This window comes from Podarcis gaigeae, assembly GCF_964106915.1.
Source record: "Podarcis gaigeae genome assembly, chromosome: 4".
Classification (NCBI taxonomy): Eukaryota; Metazoa; Chordata; class Lepidosauria; order Squamata; family Lacertidae; genus Podarcis; species Podarcis gaigeae.
In genome coordinates, this window is record NC_139677.1 from 94,801,420 (window position 1) to 94,822,205 (window position 20,786).

The 20,786-nt window shown below is 44.3% G+C and overlaps 1 protein-coding gene and 1 long non-coding RNA gene across 20 annotated transcripts in view; one reads left to right on the forward strand and one right to left on the reverse strand.

Moving 5' to 3' along the window:
- Window positions 1–20,786, forward strand: part of DLG2 (discs large MAGUK scaffold protein 2) — a 902,142-nt gene that overhangs the window by 229,323 nt on the left and 652,033 nt on the right. The gene's annotated exons all lie outside the window — the stretch shown is intronic.
- On the reverse strand, window positions 2,595–7,695 carry LOC310843893. Its single transcript, XR_014563751.1, has 2 exons — window positions 7,577–7,695; window positions 2,595–2,958 (listed from the first exon to the last, which is right to left on the reverse strand). It is a non-coding gene; the product is annotated as an uncharacterized lncRNA (long non-coding RNA).

Sequence of the window (20,786 nt, forward strand, 5' to 3'; positions counted from 1 at the left end):
TGGTCACCATATGCTGCCTGTTTAATTCTTTGGAAAATTTCCAGCAGGGGCCAACATGCACCTGCCAGAGAAGGCTTATTGCCTGCCTGCCGCCCTGCTTTGCATAGGATGAATAAGGAGCACAGTGTGATTCTCAGACACCTGCTTTAGAGCTCAGTGAAGCCACTGTGTAGACCTCCAGACAGATGCATGCCGCCTCTGATTCTGGATATAATACAGAGCCATCATTCCAGTAGTCACTGATAATTTGTCTAGCCCCCTTAGAGCTCACAGGTCCTTATACAGTGGTACCTCAGGTTACAGACTCTGCTAACCCAGAAATAGTACCTCGGGTTAAGAACTTTGCTTCAGGATGGGAACAGAAATCATGCAGTGGCAGCAGGAGGCCCTATTAGCTAAAGTGGTGCTTCAGGTTAAGAACAGTTTCAAGTTAAGAACGGACCTCCAGAATGAATTAAGTTCTTAACCAGAGGTACCACTGTGATATAAGTGGAAACAGTTGGTCCTGGAGAGTATCAACCGCTTTCAATTTTAACCTGAGGATTGTCATTTGTCCAGTTTTAATTTTAATTTTTTTTAATTAATTTTGGGATGCATTTTAATCAATTGATTGCTTGTTTTTATGCATATTGTATTATTTATATGATGTTAGGCGCTCTGAGCCTGGCTCCGACTGGGGAGGGCGGGGTACAAATAAAATTATTATTATTATCATCATCATCTTCAATTCAGAATCATAGAATAGTAGTTGGAAGGGACCAGAAGAGTAATCTACTCAAACCCCCTGCAATGCAGAAATATTTTGCTCAAAATGGGACAGGACCCACTTATGTGGCCATCATTATATTTATGTGGGGGGGAATTCCATAGCTCAGCTGTGCACTATTCAAATAAATACTTTCTTTGTCACACTTGTATTTTACCAATACGTGCATCGTGTTCTTACCTGCATGTGCTGATGCAGAAACAATTCTAGCTTGTATCAAAACATAACATCAAATCTGTCCTAAGTCTATTATTTGACCTGGTCCATACTGGTCTTGAAAAGATTCAGATATATAACACCCTGCCTAACCACCACATATCTTCCCTGAAACGTCTGTTTCTTAGATGCAGCTGTGTATGATTGCCAGCTAATAGAATTTCCAGCAAGAAGCAATTTTAGATGAGAAATCTAAATTGAGCAAATGAGAGAAGTTCCCTGAATCAATAATAATAAAAAATTGCTCTGGTGATGTTTTCCTCATAAAGATAGCATTTAGAGCAAAAGCTCCTTGGATGGGCAATGTGGGACACAATCCTCTCTTCTTAAGTTGAAGGAAGAATGATGGCTTATTGAAAGTGCACATGTTTTGGATGTAAAAGGTCCTGGGTGCAAATTCTGACATATCAGGTAGGGCTGTGAGACTCTTGCCCATGGCGAACAGTTTCTGCAAATAAATTGGAAATTATTCTAAAAGGAATCAATGTGTGTTTGTGTGTGGGAGCATTCTATTTCCCCTTGGTTTCTTGTTGAGAGCCAGTGTGGTGTAGTGGTTAGGAGTGGTGGACTTGTAATCTGGGGAACCGGGTTCACGTCTCCGCTCCTCCACATGCAGCTGCTGGGTAACCTTGGGCTAGTCACACTTCTCTGAAGTCTCTCAGCCCCACTCACATCACAGAGTGTTTGCTGTGGGGGAGGAAGGAAAAGGAGAATGTTAGCCGCTTTGAGACTCCTTCGGGTAGTGATAAAGCAGGATATCAAATCCAAACTCTTCTACCCTCTTGAAGGTGTTTTGCACCAATCTGGCTGGTGAAAGGACTATAGTTCAAAAGCAGACCTCATGCATTCCACACACAAGGTCCTGGGTTCAATCCCTGGCATCTCCCACTAAAACACCCTTCACTAAACTGGTCCCCTCCACCTGTTTGGATTACAGCCAAGCTGGTTGGAGCCGATGGGAGTTCTAGTTCAAAGCATCAAGAGTGCACCAGGTTAGCAAATGCTATGGTGAAGGATATTACGGCTGGGAAATAAGTCTACTGGAGAGTAGAGCGTTTGGTGGTATTCAGCGAAGGTTTACTCAGAGCAGACCTACTGAAATTAATGAACCTCACACAGATCAATTTCAATTGGTCTACTCTGAGTAAAACCTAGCTGAACACCACCCTATCCAGCCTTTCTCAAACTTGGGTTCCCAGGTGTTCTTGAACTACAAATCCCAGCATCCCAGACTACTGGTCACGATGGCTAGAAATGATGGGAGTTGTAGTCCAACAACATCTAGGGAACCAAGGTTGAGAAAGGCTGGTGTTAGACATTCTAATGATTTAACTTAATATATGGTTGCTTTAACAAAGGCGACTCTTAACATTTTGCTAGGCATATCTGTTTGGAGAATTGGTGCGAATGGGAGGATGCCTTCATTTGGCATTTCATTTACCCAGTAATGTTTTCTGACTCACATAATGATGACAAGATGGAGGACTTGGATGATGCTTGAAGATAATGAAGCTATAATGGTTGTCAAGAGTATGAAAAGTGGGAAAGTATGACTTGCATTTTAGAGGCGCCATACACGGTAAATTAAAGTCAATAAGTTTCCAGACAATGGCAGCATCGAGGTCGACTTTTATTCATTTAGATAGTGCATTGAAGTCCTCCCTCTCTCCAGCCTTCTTATTTGTGTACTTAGTGGCACGTCGGTTTTTGTTTAGCTTTTCACTTGTGAGCTTTCGGGAACAGTGACAGCTTCTTTAGTCTTTTGGAACCTTTGGATGCCAACTGCATAATTTTGCTCATTGAATTTTTTGCATTGTAAGGAATGTCGTGACGGACTGAGCAATGGAAAAGAACACGGAACACCGGTGATTTTTGTGTAGATGGGGATGAGTAGGTGGCTAAGAGTTCGGGAAGACCTGTATTTCATCTCTTGTAGCCTGCTTCAGTGGCTTAAGGCTGTGAAGCAGTTTATAAATCTGTAGAAATAAAATAAATATTACTCGTCTGGGTAACTGGAAGAGGGTTTCAGCATAAGATGAGGTCCCACTAGAAGTTCAGATCAATGAATCTGCACACATAGGAGCCACAGGTGGAATGACTGCGGAAACTGGGTAGGAGAATAATAGCTTCCAAGTGGAGTAAACAGCAAAGGTAGCTAATAATAATAATAATAATAATAATAATAATAATAATAATAATTTGTTATTTATACGCCGCCCATCTGGCTTGGTTTCCCCAGCCACTCTAAGTGGCTTCCAACAAAACACTAAAATACAATAATCTATTAAACTTTAAAAGCTTCCCTAAACAGGGCTGCCTTCAGATGTCTTCTAAAAGTTTAGTAGTTATTTTTCTCTTTGACATCTGGTGGGAGGGCGTTCCACAGGGCGGGCGCCACTACCGAGAAGGCCCTCTGCCTGGTTCCCTGTAACTTGGCTTCTCGCAGCAAGGGAACCGCCAGAAGGCCCTCGGTGCTGGACCTCATTATCCGGGCAGAACGATGGGGGTGGAGACACTCCTTCAGATATACTGGACTGAGGCTGTTTAGGGCTTTCAAGGTCAGCACCAACACTTTGAATTGTGCTCGGAAACGTACTGGGAGAGCCAGTGTAGGTCTTTCAAGACTGGTGTTATATGGTCAATGTAGTCTTCTCCAGATACTCCTATCATCCCTAACCATTGGCCATGCAGGCTGGGGCTGATAGGAGTCGGAGTCCACCACCAACCAGAGGGTACCTTGTTGGCTGCCACTGGATTGTAGGATAGACATGATTGGAAGAAACATAGTGGATGCAGATTGCACCTGCTCTCCTGTCCTCCATCTACATGTCATGAGTCAAAGCTTCTTGAGAGCAGAAGAAGTAAGGCAAGGCCTACAAGGCCTACACAGTCATTCAAGCCTAAGCCTGTTAACTGTTAAGAGCTAACTGCTAAGTCACTGTAACTCATGACTCTTCTTGAGTGATGACTCATTCCCCCCTATAAAAGTAGCCAGCATCTCTGTGGGCCTCAGTGAGTGTCACTGTGCACCTGTGTGTGTTGTTGCAGACAGAGTGGCTCCAAGACCCCGGTTAATCAGTAACTAAGACTATGCCTCTGTGAAGAGTTAGATAGCTGCTATGAGCACTCTGTGTATGCTCTTTAACTATGCTGTTTCTGAACAAGTTAATTTTCTTTGGTAAAGTTTTATTCTGTTTGTAAAGAAGACTCTGATGGTCATATATAGAACAACATTCTTCTGGCCCTTCAACTTTGCGTTGATTAATTTACCGTTGCATGACACTACATGCATTCATCTGAAGGGTGGGTTAGAGCCTTTTCAGGTTTTATGATCATGCAGATAGTGCCTGTGCGCTATTTGCCCATGTGTAGGCTTTATTCAGAGCTTCTGATAGACACTTTGGGCATGAGAACAATGGGTGTGTTCTCAATCCTCCTTCTGAGATGCTGTCTCTGAAATTGTGAAAGGGGCTGCTAGATGTTTTATTTATTATTAAATTTCTATCCCACCCTTCCTCCCAAAGGAGCAGAGGGCAGCAATGACTAATACTTCAATGCTAGAGCTGTATCATCATCATCATCATCATCATCATCATTAAACAACTTACTTCCTGCTTATATGCACAAGTGGCTCCTAAGCGGTTTATAAAATCCACCCATAATTAAAATACACAATAATATTAAAATATTCTTAATTAAAATGCACAATAAAGCAAGCAATTAAACAGCACAAAAATTAAAACAGTAAGGGGGAAAAACCCAATTAAACAATAAAATCACAAGTTCAGGAGAATGCTTGCCTAAACAGGTATGTTTTGAGGAGCCGGTGGAATGCCGATACTGATGCCAACATTTCAGTTTTACTTGAATTCGGTGACACTGAACTGAGTTTTAAATCAGCATGTAGAAAATATGAGTTATGAGGCAGGAAGTACCTTTATTAAATCTCACCTCATCTATGAGCTGATTGGAGGGTCTGGTGATAATCTTTTCCCCTGTGTTTGCATCCTTCCTGGCACTTCCTCTCAAGCAGGGATGTCCAGCGTGGCACCCTTCAGGTGTTGTTGGACTCCAACTTCCATCAGCCCCAGCCAGCATTTTGAATAGCCAAGGGAGTTGTAGTTCAGCAGCATCTGGAAGACTTTGCATTGGGTCCCCCTACTCTAAGGAGTTTTCAGTGTACATCGTATCAGTCACCTTTTCAGTACATTTTTTATCCTAGTAGCTCTGGGTGGCATGTACTGCGGTCTTCCTGCCCACTTTTATCCTGAGAACCACCTTTTGAGGTAGATTAGGTGGAGAGAGAGTTGATCCAAGCTCACCAAGCAAACGTCATGTCTGAGTGGGGGATTTGAACTGGGGTTTTCCTCTGTCCTAGCCTGAGATTCTAACCATTGCATCACATGCATTTTCCCACTATGCTATTCAGAACTAAAACTAGGCAGCATACATGCCTAACAATGAAGCTAAACAGCCAGAATGAGATTATTTATTTTAAATCAATGAAGCAAAGCAACAAACCGTCTGGAAGTTACAAAACCTAGTGTGTTCTCAAGACGCCGTAGGAAGTTATATTTACTAAATTTCTAGCCTGACAATGGTCCCCAAAGTAACTGGCATAATAAAGACACAATATGCAGTACTAAAGAAACAAGGGGTAAAGGAAAACACATTAGAAAAACAGCAACATCATAACAAACTAACAGGTAACTAGAGACTACAACATTTTATAAAAACACAGCAATTCTGTTTAAGACAGCTTTAAAAAAAATCTAGGCTGCCTGACAGAAATGAATTGTTTCTGCCAGCCTCCTGAACAGACTAGACCTGGCAGAGTTCTTTACGGGACGGACATCCCATAATCTAGAGACCATCAACAGCAAATTCTTGTTTCTAGTGCCACCAAACCTTGCTTCAGGAGATTGTGGCTTCTCATCAACCAAACCTCCAACCACTGCAGGTTAGGAATAGGGATGTGTAAGGAGCAGTAGTGTAGCAACAAATTCTGAAGTGCAGGTTCCCTTCATGATAGTCACAATTGCACCCCCTGATAGCCACACTCTCTCGTAGCTGCATTCCCTTTTAAGATTATACAACCTTCTAAGATTATACAATAAAAATGAACTTTCAGTCTCTTACTCTGGAGTTCTCTTGAACAATGAATGCAGGCGGAGGGTATATATTTTTTAGGTTCAGCAAGAAGAAGATCAAAAGGTGGTTTGCTGTTTTTTGCAGAGTAAATTACAGCTCACAGAGAGCACATCACATACTCGGAGCAAAAGGTTTTTTTATGGTTTTTTAGAGCAAGCTAAAGCAGCTTTAAAAAGTTTCAGTAATGCAGCCCACAAGTGAAATTAAAAAAAGTTAGAGGGTAGAGACATAAGCATGCAGAAATGAAATGCCCACCCCCATTTCAAAATCCCAGGGTCCTTACCAAAGTTACAGGAATTTGCCTACAAATGAAGCCTGTTTCAAGCACTTCTCTGGAGATTGGAGTGGGAAGGGAAGGAGGGAGCACAATCTTAAGATAGCCCAGGGCACCCTTAGCAATGGATGTTCTAGCACAAAATTGCTAAACTGCCTGAGGGAAACTCCTTTGGTACTGCAGATACTGAACTATTATTAGGCTCATTCATTAGCTACTTATAGGACAATAAATGCCACAAATTTGCAGCGAGGAGGCATAAGTAAATGCTAATCATCACTTTTTAGGAGCTGAGTTCTCAGGATGCTTACACTGGGACTCTGCTCATCTGAAAGTAATGGACCTACAACATCCCTGTGATCCCAGATGACTATACCCCTGATATGGAGGCACCATTTTTGTCCTGTCCTGTGTTGGTTGCAATCAACAGTGTTTCTGTTCAGCTACAGTTCAGCTTCTATTAAAACCCTTTGTTATTTGTCTTGATATCCACTGTAAAAGGTAAAGGTAAAGGGACCCCTGACCATTAGGTCCAGTCACGGACGACTGTGGGGTTACGGCGCTCATCTCGCTTTACTGGCTGAGGGTGCCGGCATTTGTCTGCAGACAGCTTCCGGGTCATGTGGCCAGCATGACTAAGCCGCTTTTGGTGAACCAGAGCAGCGCACGGAAACGCTGTTTCCCTTCCCGCTGGAGCAGTACCTATTTATCTACTTGCACTTTACGTGCTTTTGAACTGCTAGGTTGGCAGGAGCTGGGACCGAACAATGGGAGCTCACCCTGTCACAGGGATTTGAACTGCCGACCTTCTGATTGGCAAGTCCTAGGCTCTGTGGTTTAACCCACACAGTGGCGTAGCGTGGGGGGTGCAGGGGGGCCCAGCTGCACCGGCCGCAACATCTGGGGGGTAGGGTTAGGGGGCGCAAATCCACGGGTTAGGGGGCGCAAATTACTTGCCTTGCCCCGGGTGCTAACAACCCACGCTACGCCACTGAACCCACAGCGCCACCCGCGTCCCGATATCCACTGTGGCCGCAGCTAATTATGTCATTAACTTCAGGGAATTTCAGTGGAAGAGAAACATTTTAAAAATGCAGAAAATACTGTAGTTATTCATGTAATATTCACGGACTAAACCCCCACCCCCAGCAATAGTGAATACCACTCACATTCCATCTTTGTGATTTCTATTCCTGGCCTTGGGTGAACATGCAGATTGTGGCAACATCCACTCTCATTTCTGTGTCTCATCCAGTTTTCCTACGGTAAAGAACTTCACCCAGAACAACTTTGAAAGAACATATATATCTATAAACAGATAAATTACAGAGCTTTATTCAGATAAAAATCTGAGCCAGAGAAGAAGGTGAGTGGTGGTCTCTGTGTTGTAGTCAAGACAAGCAGCATGATTAGAATCATTACAGTGCTTGGTGACAATTCTGTAACAAGCAGGAATAACTGAGCAGTAAGTTTGCTGCACTAAGTCCATAATCTGAATCACTTTCACAGGGCTTAATGTAGTTTTCTATGTACCTAGGTAGGTAAGCTTTGTCTCCCCAACATTAGATAAGGGGAGCACTGGCCTAGCTCGGAATTTCTTAAAGGCAAATGACTGGGGAGGGGAGTCATAGTAGGAGTTGGTAAAGGCATCTTGCTAACTGTACCAGGGTGTTAGCTGTGTCAGGTAGTAGGTCCCATGTGACGGCGCCTTTTCCACACTCACTGCTAAGAAGCCAGCTGGCTGTTGTTTGTAATGCATATTTCAAAAGCTTGTTTCAGACAAATTCATTTTAGCATGAAATGTGCAGAGACACCTGTATGCAGGGTGAGGCTGATCACAGTTGATTCCAATCCTTCCTCAAAGCATCATAAAGACCTCATAACAACCATATGAGGTAGGGAGAGAGAGGGGGGGGGTAGAGGTGTCAGCCAAAGATCATTCAGCAAACTTCATTATGACAATTATTAATAATCATATTTGTCTTTCAATCTTCATCCAAGGGCTTAAGTGTCACCCTGTTGACCTCTCTCTTAGGCTTTCTCTATAACCCTATTTGATCCCCTCCTCTATTTTATTCCCTTACTTTCTCTCTCCTTTTATTCTCCCATCTTCTTTCACAGTTCTTCTCTTCCTTTCTCTATGGTGTTTAATGAGAACACAGGTCTGGTTTAATCATTAAAAAGTACCCACAGTATATAGTTTGAGTGGAATATCCAGATAATCATAGGCATGATCAAATCAAAACAGTCATACAAATTGTTTCACATATTACTGTACTGTTAGTAAAGTCCCAGAGCGAGAAGGATACAGCTGGCTGATTTTGAGTTCTGTTGAATTACTGAGCTACTATTTAATTTGGACGTCCCAGGCAACACTTTTTATTATTATTAAGAGTGAACTCGGAGGGATGGATGAATGCTCCTCTGTTTGGATCTCAAGAAGCATCTGGGTTTTGTGAGCATTCTTTGCAAGTCCTTGAGAAACTTTGAGGGTTTTTGTGCAAGAACTCATAAAGAATGCTTGTAAAACCCAGGTGGTACACCTCCCACCTCTGCCAGTTTCTCTCTCTTCTCCTCAAAAAAAGCTTTACCCTGTAGCTGAGAGGCCCTGAAGATGTGTGGAAGTATCATTAGCAGCTAAGGATTGTGGGACTCTTAAGCTCCATGATCTCCAGCTGCAAATGGTGGAGACAGGTTTAGATAAAATAGGGCTAGGAGAAGCTCATGTCTGAAACTAAAGAAAGCTGCTGCGGCAGGTAGACTGGTGACTGGTAGTGGCCGCTGAGACCATATAACACTGGTCCCGAAAGACCCAGATTTGCCCACAGTATGTTGCCAAGCACAATTCAAAGTGTTGATGGTGACCTTTAAAGCCCTAAACAGCCTCGGTCCTGTATATGTGAAGGTATACGTGTATACCCCCATCGTTCAGCCCAGACAGTGAAGTCCAGCTCCGAGGGCCTTCTGGTGGTTCCCTCACTGCGAGAAATGTTGCTAGTGATAAGCAAATTTGTCAGTTTTGGTTTCTCTCAGCTTCTCGTTTTTCCAAATTTGCGTTCAATTATCCGGGTTTCCACATCAGTTTGATTTTTTGATTTTTTTAAATTCAACATGAGAATTCACCAGCATTTTAGTGCTAATTTCTAATACACATTTCTGCATGCAATCTTGCCTGATAAACACATTTTGTATGTTATTTTCACTAATATGTGCCATTTTATATGCACGCTTAGTTTGTTGGACTTGGACTTGGGAGAGTAAGGGTTCGAATCCCCACTCAGCCGTGAAGCTTACTGGGTGATCTTGGGCCAGTCCCTGTCTCTTAGCCTAACGTACCTCACAGGGTTGTTGGGGGGATGAAATGGGAAAGAGGAAAACCATGTACACCTCCTTGAGCTCCTTGAAAGATAAAGGTAAAGGTAAAAGTACCCCTGCCCGTACGGGCCAGTCGTGACTGACTTTGGGGTTGCGCACCCATCTCGCTTAAGAGGCCGGGGGCCAGCGCTGTCCGGAGACACTTCCAGGACACGTGGCCAGCGTGATGAAGCTGCTCTGGTGAGCCTGCACCAGCGCAGCACACGGAAACGCCGTTTACCTTCCCGCTATAAAGCGGTACCTATTTATCTACTTGCATTTAAGAGTGCTTTTGAACTGCTAGGTGGGCAGGAGCTGGAACCGAACGACGGGAGGTCACCCCTCCGCGGGGATTCGAACCGCCGACCATAGGCGCTGAGGTTTTACCCACAGCGCCACCCGCGTCCCGGTCTTGGAAGATAAAGTGGTATATAAATGTAAATAATAATAATAAGGAGTAAAATGTGTTTTGTACATATTGCCCAGATGGAGAACTTCAATACAAAATTCAGAGAAGCAAGGATTTTGAAGGATGGCTGTGTTTTGGCTCCTGTATTGTTTTGGAAAGATGAGATAAGTTAACCTTTATGCGCGAACCAAGTTAAATTTCACCACCATTTCTTCTGGTAGCCTAATACCATCTGCCATGATGCTCGGTGTTCAATTCTGTAAGAAAACATAGCTGGATTTTGAGCTCCCCTATATCCTATGACCAAGGCAGAAATAATGTCAGTATGGCTTGAATATTATTATTTTGCTACTTTCTCCCCATTCTTTGTTTGGTCACTTGCATAACTAAAACTCCCTACATGCACCCTTATTATTATATTTAATTTCATTTGTTATTCATGTTGTTAGATTTTATATAAGAAAACCCAAGCGGGGGGGGGGGGGAGAGACACTGAAAAAATAGCAAAGGAACCATGATTGGGGGCTGGAAGACACTTGAAGCGATTGAGAAAAGGGCAAATGTGAGAGAAGGTGAAAGAACAGCAGCCCAGAGGTTGAAAAAAGTAGTTGGCATTTTGTATCTGGAAGGCAGAGATGGGTGTTTGTAGCTCCACAGAAAAAAGAGTGACTCTTAAATGACCCAACACTGCAGATGTAAGCGACTGTAAAAATCTGAAATTCTTTCCCTGGATGCCCAAAGAGCTGTTTCCCAGAAATGCAAAAACTTCTGATTCTTTATCATGGAAATCAATACCAAAGCAAGGCATGGTCTAGTTCATGGGTAGGCAAACTAAGGCTTGGGGGCTGGATCCGGCCCAAAATCTGGCCTTCGGACGGTCCAGGAATGAGTGTGTTTTTACATGAGTAGAATGTGCCCTTTTATTTAAAATGCATCTCTGAGTTATTTGTGGGGCCTGCCTGGTGTTTTTACATGAGTAGAATGTGTGCTTTTATTTGAAATGCATCTCTAGGTTATTTGTGGGGCATAGGAATTCATTTATTTCCCCCCCCCCAAAAAAAATATAGTCCGGCCCCCCACAAGGTCTGAGGGACAGTGGACCGGCCCCCTGCTGAAAATGTTTGCTGACCCCGGTCTAGTTTTTGCCTTTCAGGAAGTAATGGCAGAAGGATAGACAAGCTAGAGACTTATAACCAATTGCCAGGATGTTTCTTACCACTTTAAATTGCACCTTAACTATGAACTCATTGGTCAGCTAGGGATGGGGGAAAATTTCTAATTTTGGGTCTCATCTGAAGACAAATCTCGCCAATCGTAGTTAGCTGTTTGAGAAATGGACTGGAGAGAATGTGGTTCAAGTCCCAGCGTGGCTGTGAAGCTCCCTGGCTGGCCTTGGGCTGGACACACTCTTCTCATCTTAACCTACCTCACAGGATTGTTGGGAGGATAAAAAGCAGAGAAGAAGGAAGTCTCTTGCATAGTACCTTGAGCTTCCTGGCAGAGAGGATGGAAATCAAATGCATATAGCAGATAACGATAATGCTCATTATTATTACTCCATGAGATGGCAATGCAGCACAAGTCAACAGCTATCAGGGAGAAAACCATACCAGGTTTTGTCTTAGTTATGCTGATCAAACCCTTTTGTGTATGGATTAGCTGCAGGGCTGCCTCATTTCAGACATCAGGTGGGGGACTGAATATTTGAATCTTACCCCAGTCTCTGTTTATATAATCCCTGTTTATATAAAACTGTCATGCCGGGTTGGGGGGGGGATATGTTCTAAGCTAGCCTTCTGTGTGACATACTAATTTTTGATTCACACCACATGCTTCTTTTGTGGACGGAGCATTCAGACCAGCAATCGCCACCACCTGTGGCCCAAAGCGGTACAGTTCAGCGACGGATATGTCATGTGAGTTTGCTGGTCACATTGCTCAGCTTCCAGTCTTGGCAAGGTAAGGGTGTTTACAGCTGTAAAAAAAGGGACAAAATAATATTCGGAGAAGTCCCGTGCACAGTGCTTTGCAAGACCCTGGCGATCAGCTGATCGTCAAAGCTCACAAAGCCAGGTGTACAGTGTTTTGCACAGGGCTTTGCAAGTGCCCAGTTGTGTCTGTAATCCCCCTTCCAGCTCAGTTACAAATAGGTGCCCCACACCTAACAACATATACGACATCAAGTGTAGGGCAGGAGGCTGTGGCTGAGCCGAGCTGAGCTGAAATGGCCTCACCGGCTAAATGAGCAGGCCTTATTCTTTACCATCCTCTACTACCTTTAACCAAAGACTAGGGATTGTCAAGGATCAGAGATTGCCAAGCTCATTCTCTGCTGCTGAGCTGCAGCCCTTCCTTGTGTTTTCTGTACCGTGGCAGCACCTTGTCTATTTTTATCAAAGTAAAGTTCAAGGGATTTTGATATAATTCCAACAGGGGAGGTTAACTGCTCAATAGAGACAGGAATTGCATTTGGCTGTCTGTTTCAAAGAGCAGACTTCCTCCTTTTACTCCGTTGAGCAAGTAACAAGGCAAACATTGGGGAGCTGGTGGTGTGATGGTTAGAGTGTCAGGCTAGGACACCTTGGGGGATCAGGGTTCGAATCTCCACTTGGCCTTGAAGCTCTTGCTGGGTGACCTTGGTCCAGTCACTGCCTCTCAGCCTGGCCTACTTCACATGGTTGTTGTGAGGATAAAATGGCAGAGGAGAATTGTGTACAGCCCCTCAAGTTCATTGGAGGAAAGGTGGGGATATAAATGGGGGGGGGGGATAAATATAAAATGAAACTATCTGCTCTGTATTTGCACCTTTATCTTGCATTTCAGCACCCCAGATGATTTTGTGATGTGGTAAGTTACTGTATCACTCTACAGATTGTGGACTCTCCTTCCTTGGAGGTTTTTAAGCAGAGGTTAGATGGCCATCTGTCATGGATGCTTCACTTGAGATTCCTGCATTGCAGGGGATTGGAATAGATGACCCTCAGGTCCCTTCCAACCCTACAATTCTACAATTCTATGATTACCATACAGTCACCCCTAGCATTGCAAGAATGAGCCCTTAGCTTTCTCTCTCCCTGCAGTCCCCTCTAAAGGCAGCTACCTCTTGTTTGAGATGAGTGAAAGTAATTAATGCAGTGGACTATGAAAGGCTGGGAGCTTATTTAAAATTAATTCTATCAAAATAGCATCTTACTGCACCAAGGAGCCCTATTTATTTATTTTGTGAAAATGCAGGGTGGGAGACTGACAGAAACAAAATGAACTTTTATCAAATGTGTTATTCTAGGACAGGAGCTGGATGTGTTCCTCATGTGGGAACAGTCTGCTTTTATCATGAAAGATTCCTGCATTGCAGGGGGTTGGACTAGATGACCCTTAGGGTCCCTTCCAGCTCTACAGTTCTGTGATTCTGTGGAATACACATTGACCTTTGCATTCATTACCCAATGTAAGGTGAAAGTTAACAGGCTGATTTTGGGCCCTGCTGCCTGTCTGTTCATCTATCTGTTCACCCACCTTATATATTTATAGCAAATTCATTCTCCTTACATAGCCAAACCAGCTTCATCTGCTCACAAGAGAGATATAGCGGCAAGGATGGAGGAACTCTGAGGTTTAAAAAGCCAAAGCAACCAATTGAGGGGTGAGGTCAGTAGCCATGGTATACTGATTTGACTTTTGAGAGGCCCCCAGCTTCAAAACTGCAATGAGGGGAGATTAGAAATATTGCTTACATTCACACTGACTGTAGTCCTACCCCCCCCCCCCGGGATCTACAGTGCCCAGCTCCTTTAAGAAACAAAGGGAATAGCTAGTGGAGCCCTGAATGTGAATGCTAAACACTGCAACATTTTGCTGCAGATCCCACTTGTATGTGTAAATTCATGCAAATTGCTTCCTTCTCCAAAGGCTGTTTATATAAGTGAATTGACTTATCGGGCTGTGAACTGCACAGCGTCGTTTGCTTTCGACAGAAGGAAGGTTAGGTAGGTGGGTAGGATTATCTGTTGTTGGTTTAGTGTTTTGGCCACAGCCCCACGTGGCCTCTGTACATGACATTCTGCTGGAATTCTTATTCTTCTTTGGTGATTACTCATAACCGAGTAAGATTGTCTTCCATGAACACGGTTTTAACAATGAGTCCGTAAGTGACTGTGGAGGCCAATTCTGGATCCACACGTCCTTCCACAGTGGGAATATTGGTTTCTGGGTGGGAGTTGATCACAATGAGGGTTTGCCAAGCGTGCCTTCCTCTTAGCTCGTTTCTCCCTTGTGTTCTGAGTTCAAGCATCTTCAAAGTTCATGGCACCTTTGGTAAAGGCTGTTCTCCAACTGGAGCGCTCGCAGGCCAGTGTTTCCCAGTTGTCGGTGTTTATACTACATTTTTAAATATTTGCCTTGAGAGAGTCTTTAAACCTCTTTTGTTGACCACCAGCATCACGCTTACCATTGTTAAGTTCGGAATAGAGTAGTTGCTTTGGAAGACGATAATCAGGCTTCCACACAACATGACCAGTCCAACGAAGTTGATGTTGGAGAATCATTGCTTCGACACTGGTGATCTTTGCTTCTTCCAGTACGCTGGCATTAGTTCGCCTGTCTTCCCAAGTGATGTATAAAAATTTTCGGAGACACAGTTGATGAAATATTTCAAGGAGTTGATGAAATAGTTCAAGGATGAAATATTTCAAGGAGCATGGCGTTTATAAGTGGTCCATGCTTCACAAGCATACAGTAATGTTGGTAGTACAATAGCTTTGTAAACAAGCATTTTTGATTCCCTGCGAATGTCTTGGTCCTCAAACACTCTGCACTTCAAGTGGGAGAAAGCTGCACTTGCAGAGCTCAGGCGATGCTGGATTTCGGCATCAATGTCTGCCCTTGTGGAAAGATAACTGCCCAGGTAGGAGAAGTGATCAACACTTCCCAAAGTTACACCACTGAGTTGAATTTGTGGTGCTGCAGAGGGGTTATTTTGTGCTTGTTGGTGCAGCACTTTGGTTTTTTGGATGTTGAGCAATAGGCCAAGGTTTTTGTAAGTGTCTTTGAAGATATTTAGGATAGTTCATTCTCTGAGTGTGATGGAATTACAGTTCTTATGATGCCTAAAGAAAGCACAGTGGATTCTGGACTTAGAGCGAGGAGATGTGGGTTCAGTCCCTTCTCACTTAGAGAGCTTGCTGAATTGCAATTCTCCATCTCCATCACCCCACTGCCCTGCTGCCTCTTGGTATAATCTCTTTTACACCCATTCTCCAACATCTCACAGATGAAAACAGTTATAGCCTTATGACACCACTATCCGCATACCGGAGATCTCTGCATGAGACTCTTTCATGCTGCTTAAGGCTTTGTGCTGCCAACGGTATACTGCTGTCATGTACTCTGCAATAACCTATTCCCCCATCAGAAAGGGAGTGTTTGTTCTTTTGGTTAAAGATATATTGGGGTTGGGGAGAGAGAAATGTAATTGCCTGACAATATGTCAGCTCAAGAGAGACCTGATGCTTTAGTCTTCACGCATGTGCATTTATAGACATGCACATCAGAGGCAAGATACCTCTACTCTCCCACTAGACATGTAGCTTCCAAAAACCCTGGGGAGGGCACTGAGCCACAAATAATGCCAACTCTAGTGATTAATGGTAATGGTTTTTGAACATGTGTAGCATGGTGTGTGCGTGCCGGGGGGCTGTGACTCAATTTTTGAGGGGGTGCGATCCAGGAGGCCCAATGCTGGTGACCCCAGCATGGTCTGGCATGGTGCTCATTGTGCATGTGTGTTGTCATGTTTGCAATGCAGTGTGTGACATCATGCTTGCAACATGTGCTACACATGATTGGAAGGAGGTTGAATGCGGAGGTGAGCCCTGTGTGACTTCAGTGGTCAGCAGTTCCTCCTCTTTCATGTTCAGGAGGAGCTGGTCCCTGAAACTGAGCCACACTTGGCTCTGCGCTCAGCCTACTAAGTCCTCTCAACATTGAGGGGCCCCGGCCCCTCCCAATGGATATTGGGAGGGTGACGACACCTTGGTCCCATAGAGTTGGCACCCCTGGCCTAAAGGAAGCCCACAAGCAGGACATGAGTGCGACAGCTTTCACCCAGTTTGGTCCCCAGCAACTGGTAAGGTAAAGGGATCCCTGACCATTAGGTCCAGTCGTGGCCGACTCTGGGGTTGTGCGCTCATCTCGCTCTATAGGCCGAGGGAGCCGGCGTACAGCTTCCGGGTCATGTGGCCAGCATGACTAAGCCGCTTCTGGCGAACCAGAGCAGCGCACAAAAATGACGTTTACCTTCCCGCTGGAGCGGTACCTATTTATCTACTTGCACTTTGATGTGCTTTCGAATTGCTAGGTTGGCAGGAGCAGGGACCGAGCAACGGGAGCTCCACCTGTCATGGGGATTCGAACCGCCGACCTTCTGATCGGCAAGTCCTAGGCTCTGTGGTTTAACCCACAGCGCCACTCACGTTCCGCCCAGCAACTGGTAGTCAGAGGCATAAACCCCCCAACAGTGGAAGTAGAACAGGGAGGTAAAAAGGCATTTGGAAGAAGATTGGCTCCTGTCAGCCACCCACTTCATCCTGTTTTCAATGCTAAGCAGTTGCAGATATGTATGAGTGCGTTGAGATGCCAGGTGGAGACGAGGAGGGGGGAACGGGAGAATTTGGAACAAGCCCACGAGAAGAGAAATTTGACTTGCCGCGTCTAGCTTTCATCTGCCGAACTGGGAAACAACATTCCCCAATCACTGCAAGATGCCACAAGGCAGAGACACACCTGACAGTTCTTCAGAAACACATGTGAAGACAGGGGAGAGAATAAAAAGCAGAAGCAAATGCGAGAGGAAAGCCTGAAGCTCCCCATCTCCTGCTCTCAATAATACATAAAGGAAGGGGCAGCTCAGAGACAATTCAGCATGCTGAGCATTCAGTGTCACTGCTGAAGTTTTTGCACGGCCGCAGCTGGCGGTCCTTATAGTAAAAACTCGCTTCCAACTCTACAATTCCACGGTTCTAAGCTTGAACCATTGACAAAAGGTAATGAAGAAATAAACCTAGACAGCATCTTAAAAAGCAGAGACATCACCTTGCCAACAAAGGTCTGTATAGTAAAAGCTGTGGGTTTCCCAGTAGTGATGTATGGAATTGAGAGCTGGACCATAAAGAAGGCTGATCGCCAAAGAATGGATGCTTTTGAATTCTGGTGCTGGAGGAGACTCTTCAGAGTCCCATGGACTGCAAGAAGATCAAACCTATGCATTTGGAAAGAAATCAGCCCTGAGTGCTCACTGGAAGGACAGATCCTGGAGATGAGGCTCCAATACTTTGGCCACCTCGTGAGAAGAGAAGACTTCCTGGAAAAGACCCTGATGTTGGGAAAGATGGAGGGCACAAGGAAAAGGGGACGACAGAGGACGAGATGGTTGGACAGTGTTGTCGAAGCTACCAGCATGAGTTTGACCAAACTGTGGGAGGCAGTGGAAGGCAGGAGTGCCTGCCATGCTCTGGTCCATGGGGTCACAAAGAGTCAGACACAACTAAATGACTAAACAACAACAAAAATGAAGAAACAGAAGGGAAGGGGAGCTGAGAAATTAAGCACAGACAGGAAGTATGGCTTGTAGAAATACTAAGCCAAAATAAATGGGCCTTTGCAAACTTGTTAACCACATTAGGCACTGTCAGGAACTGGCTGGACGATGAGTAGTAGTGGGAGGCGCCAGCCAGGGAACGCCCAAGGGAAATCCCAGAGGAGGAAGGCTCAGAGCCCAGGGATTGGTGTTGGGACACCGAGGAGAGGTCAGAGGGGGAAGATTGGGAGGAGGTGATGGATACTGAAGAGGCAACAGAGTTTAGTGAACAGGAGGAACCTGTGGGTGGCAGTGAGACAATGGATCTTCTCTGTGGTAGCTCCCCATCTGTGGGATGCGCAAATTTAATAAACCTAACCTCAACTCCTAGGGTCTGCATTATTCTCCTAAGTTGCCTATATTGAGACTGCAAAAGTCAGACACCCCCTACGTTGTCTCTTAAAGGAGCTAACCGAATATCTGCACATGTGTAAAGAAGAAATAATGAATCTAAATTTAAGAAAGAAAACAACAACAAAGCAACCTTGAAACAGAATAAGTAATGCACAGTGCACCAATAAATGCAAATTGTTTTCCTGGGCATAATTCATTCATCTCCTGGAATCTGGCTTTTCTCAGTGGAAATCCTGGATGAGCTTCGCAGAATGAACAATTGTTTCTTGGTGCTGCAATTAATAGTTCTTTCTTACCCCACAAGGGATCCGATGGAATAAATGTGTTAGAGAAAGTGAAACACTTAGGAACTGTAGCTGCAGCAGCCCTGAAACACTCATGAGAATGGAGGATTCGTCAACACTCGGTGGAGACTATTAATCACTGAGGTTCTGTTTGCTTTCTCTCCCTTTAATTCTACTCCACACTTAGCCCACCGCCAGTGTGACAAAAGAGAAAGGAGGGCTTCTGAGCCATCCCATAGACAAGAAGAATTCCAGTAATGAATAATAGAACCTCTCTCTGCTAAAACTGTTTCACTTAGTGCACAACAATGTGGATTAAGTGTAGAATTGTTGTCAATGCAGTTAACAGAAGGAGGAAGGAAAAGCACAAAGGAAGAAAAACATTATGGATCCTTGACATATTTTATTGCTTGCGTAGTTATCGCTACTCCACTCATCTGCCCCCAAATGGTGCTCTCAAGACAGTTCACCATCATAACATAGGAAACAGTTAACAATGAAACCATCCAAAACCCATTCAACTGTAGAACAACAGAAGGGTTTAATGATCTATAAATAACACTGGAGGAGAACTGCTCAGGCGGTGCTCTAAGCCAGTGCATGCCACCTTGAGCTGCTTGTATTGGAAAAAAGTGGGGTATAAATGTAATTAACAAACAAACCAATAGTCAGGGGCCAAAGGCTCAAAATATGAAGTGGGCAGGTGGAGCAATGTGGTAGATGGGAACCCCAGCTGAAACGAGCAGCAAAAGCTTTCAAGAATCAGCTATCTGAGTATGTTTAATTTTGCATTTAATGTTCTGGTATTTATGTGCATGCATGATTAATTATGAACATGAACCCAGAGGCATTTGAATATCTAGAGGATTTTCTTGAGATCTAATCCATATTATCAATTGTAACATGATAGCCCTAAGGCCTTGTTCTGTAGTCTTAGAGTGTCTTCCTCTGCTGTACAATGGCATAGTCCTTTTGTGTATATATATATATATATACACACGGATCTAAACTTGTTTGAAGCTACCTGGAAAGCACACAGCACAGGAGGTAGTGATAGCCACCAACTTAGATGGTTTCAAGAGAGGATAAATTCATGGAGGATAAGGCTAAAAATGGATGCTAGCCATGATGGCTATGCTTGGTTTCCGGAGTCAGGAGCAGTCATGCTTCTGAATATTGGTTGTTGCTGTAATCCATAGGAAAGGAGAGTGCTCTTGCACTTGGGTTCTGCTTGAGGGTTTCCCAAAAGCATTTGGTTGGCCACTGAGAGAACTGGATGCTGGACTACATTGGCCATTGGTCTGACCCAGCAGGCTCTTCTTATGTTCTTACAGTAGAATCACGGAATTCTAGCATTGGAAGGGACCACGAAGGTCCTGTAGCCCAACCCCCTGTAATGCAGGAATCTTTTGCTCAACGTGGGTCTCAAACCCACAGCCCTGAGATATTAAGAATCTCACACTCTACTGACTGAGCTATTCTACAGGAAGCCTGAAAGCAGGACCTGAGCTTCAACAACAGTGCTCTCCCCTACCTGCGATTCCCAGTGCCTGGTGTTCAGAGGCATAATGCCTCTGAAAGTCGATGTCTCAATGTTGTTTTAATGGGATCGTCTTACTGTGTATTTTAATTATGGATGTGTATATGTCAATGCATGCTTAATTGATTGTTATGCCGGTAAACCACTTAGAAGCGTGCTTGGGCACTAAGCGGTATATGAATTGGCAATAGCGATTAAGGAGAGCCAAAGCAATGTGCAGCAGAAAAGAAAAGATCTAAGCTGGGGGTTTTGGTTTACCTTTCAGCACCTTATTCCTAAAGATTTTGAACGGGAACTTCTCTAGGGTACTTTCTGGGCTGAGACCTCTCTCCTAAGTTGGTTAGAGCATGGTGCTGATAATGCCAAGGCTGCAGATTCGATCCCTGTATGGGACAGCTGCATATTCCTGCACTGCAGGGGGTTGGACTAGATGATCCTCAGGGTCCCTTCCAACTCTACAATTCTGTGATTCACGCATAGCAGTTTGTAACCCGCACCCACCCCACCTGAAGGGAGCAAAGCCAAAACTGCAGCAACCTGGTGCTGGTTTCAGTCTCTCTTGGAATGAGTTTATTTGTTTTGGATAAAAGCCACGGCAAACGCAGAAATCTCATCTTGTTTCATTACAGCCTTAAAACCACTTGAGTAAAGCAAGAATATTGTCACATTTATACAATTTGTCATGTCAAGCTTCCACGGCAAACGTGAACTGATAATGCACCTGTGAAATCTACCGTATTAGCTAAAAGTAACAAAACCAAATTGGCATGGCATGTCCATAAATCTCTCTATGGATCAAACTACA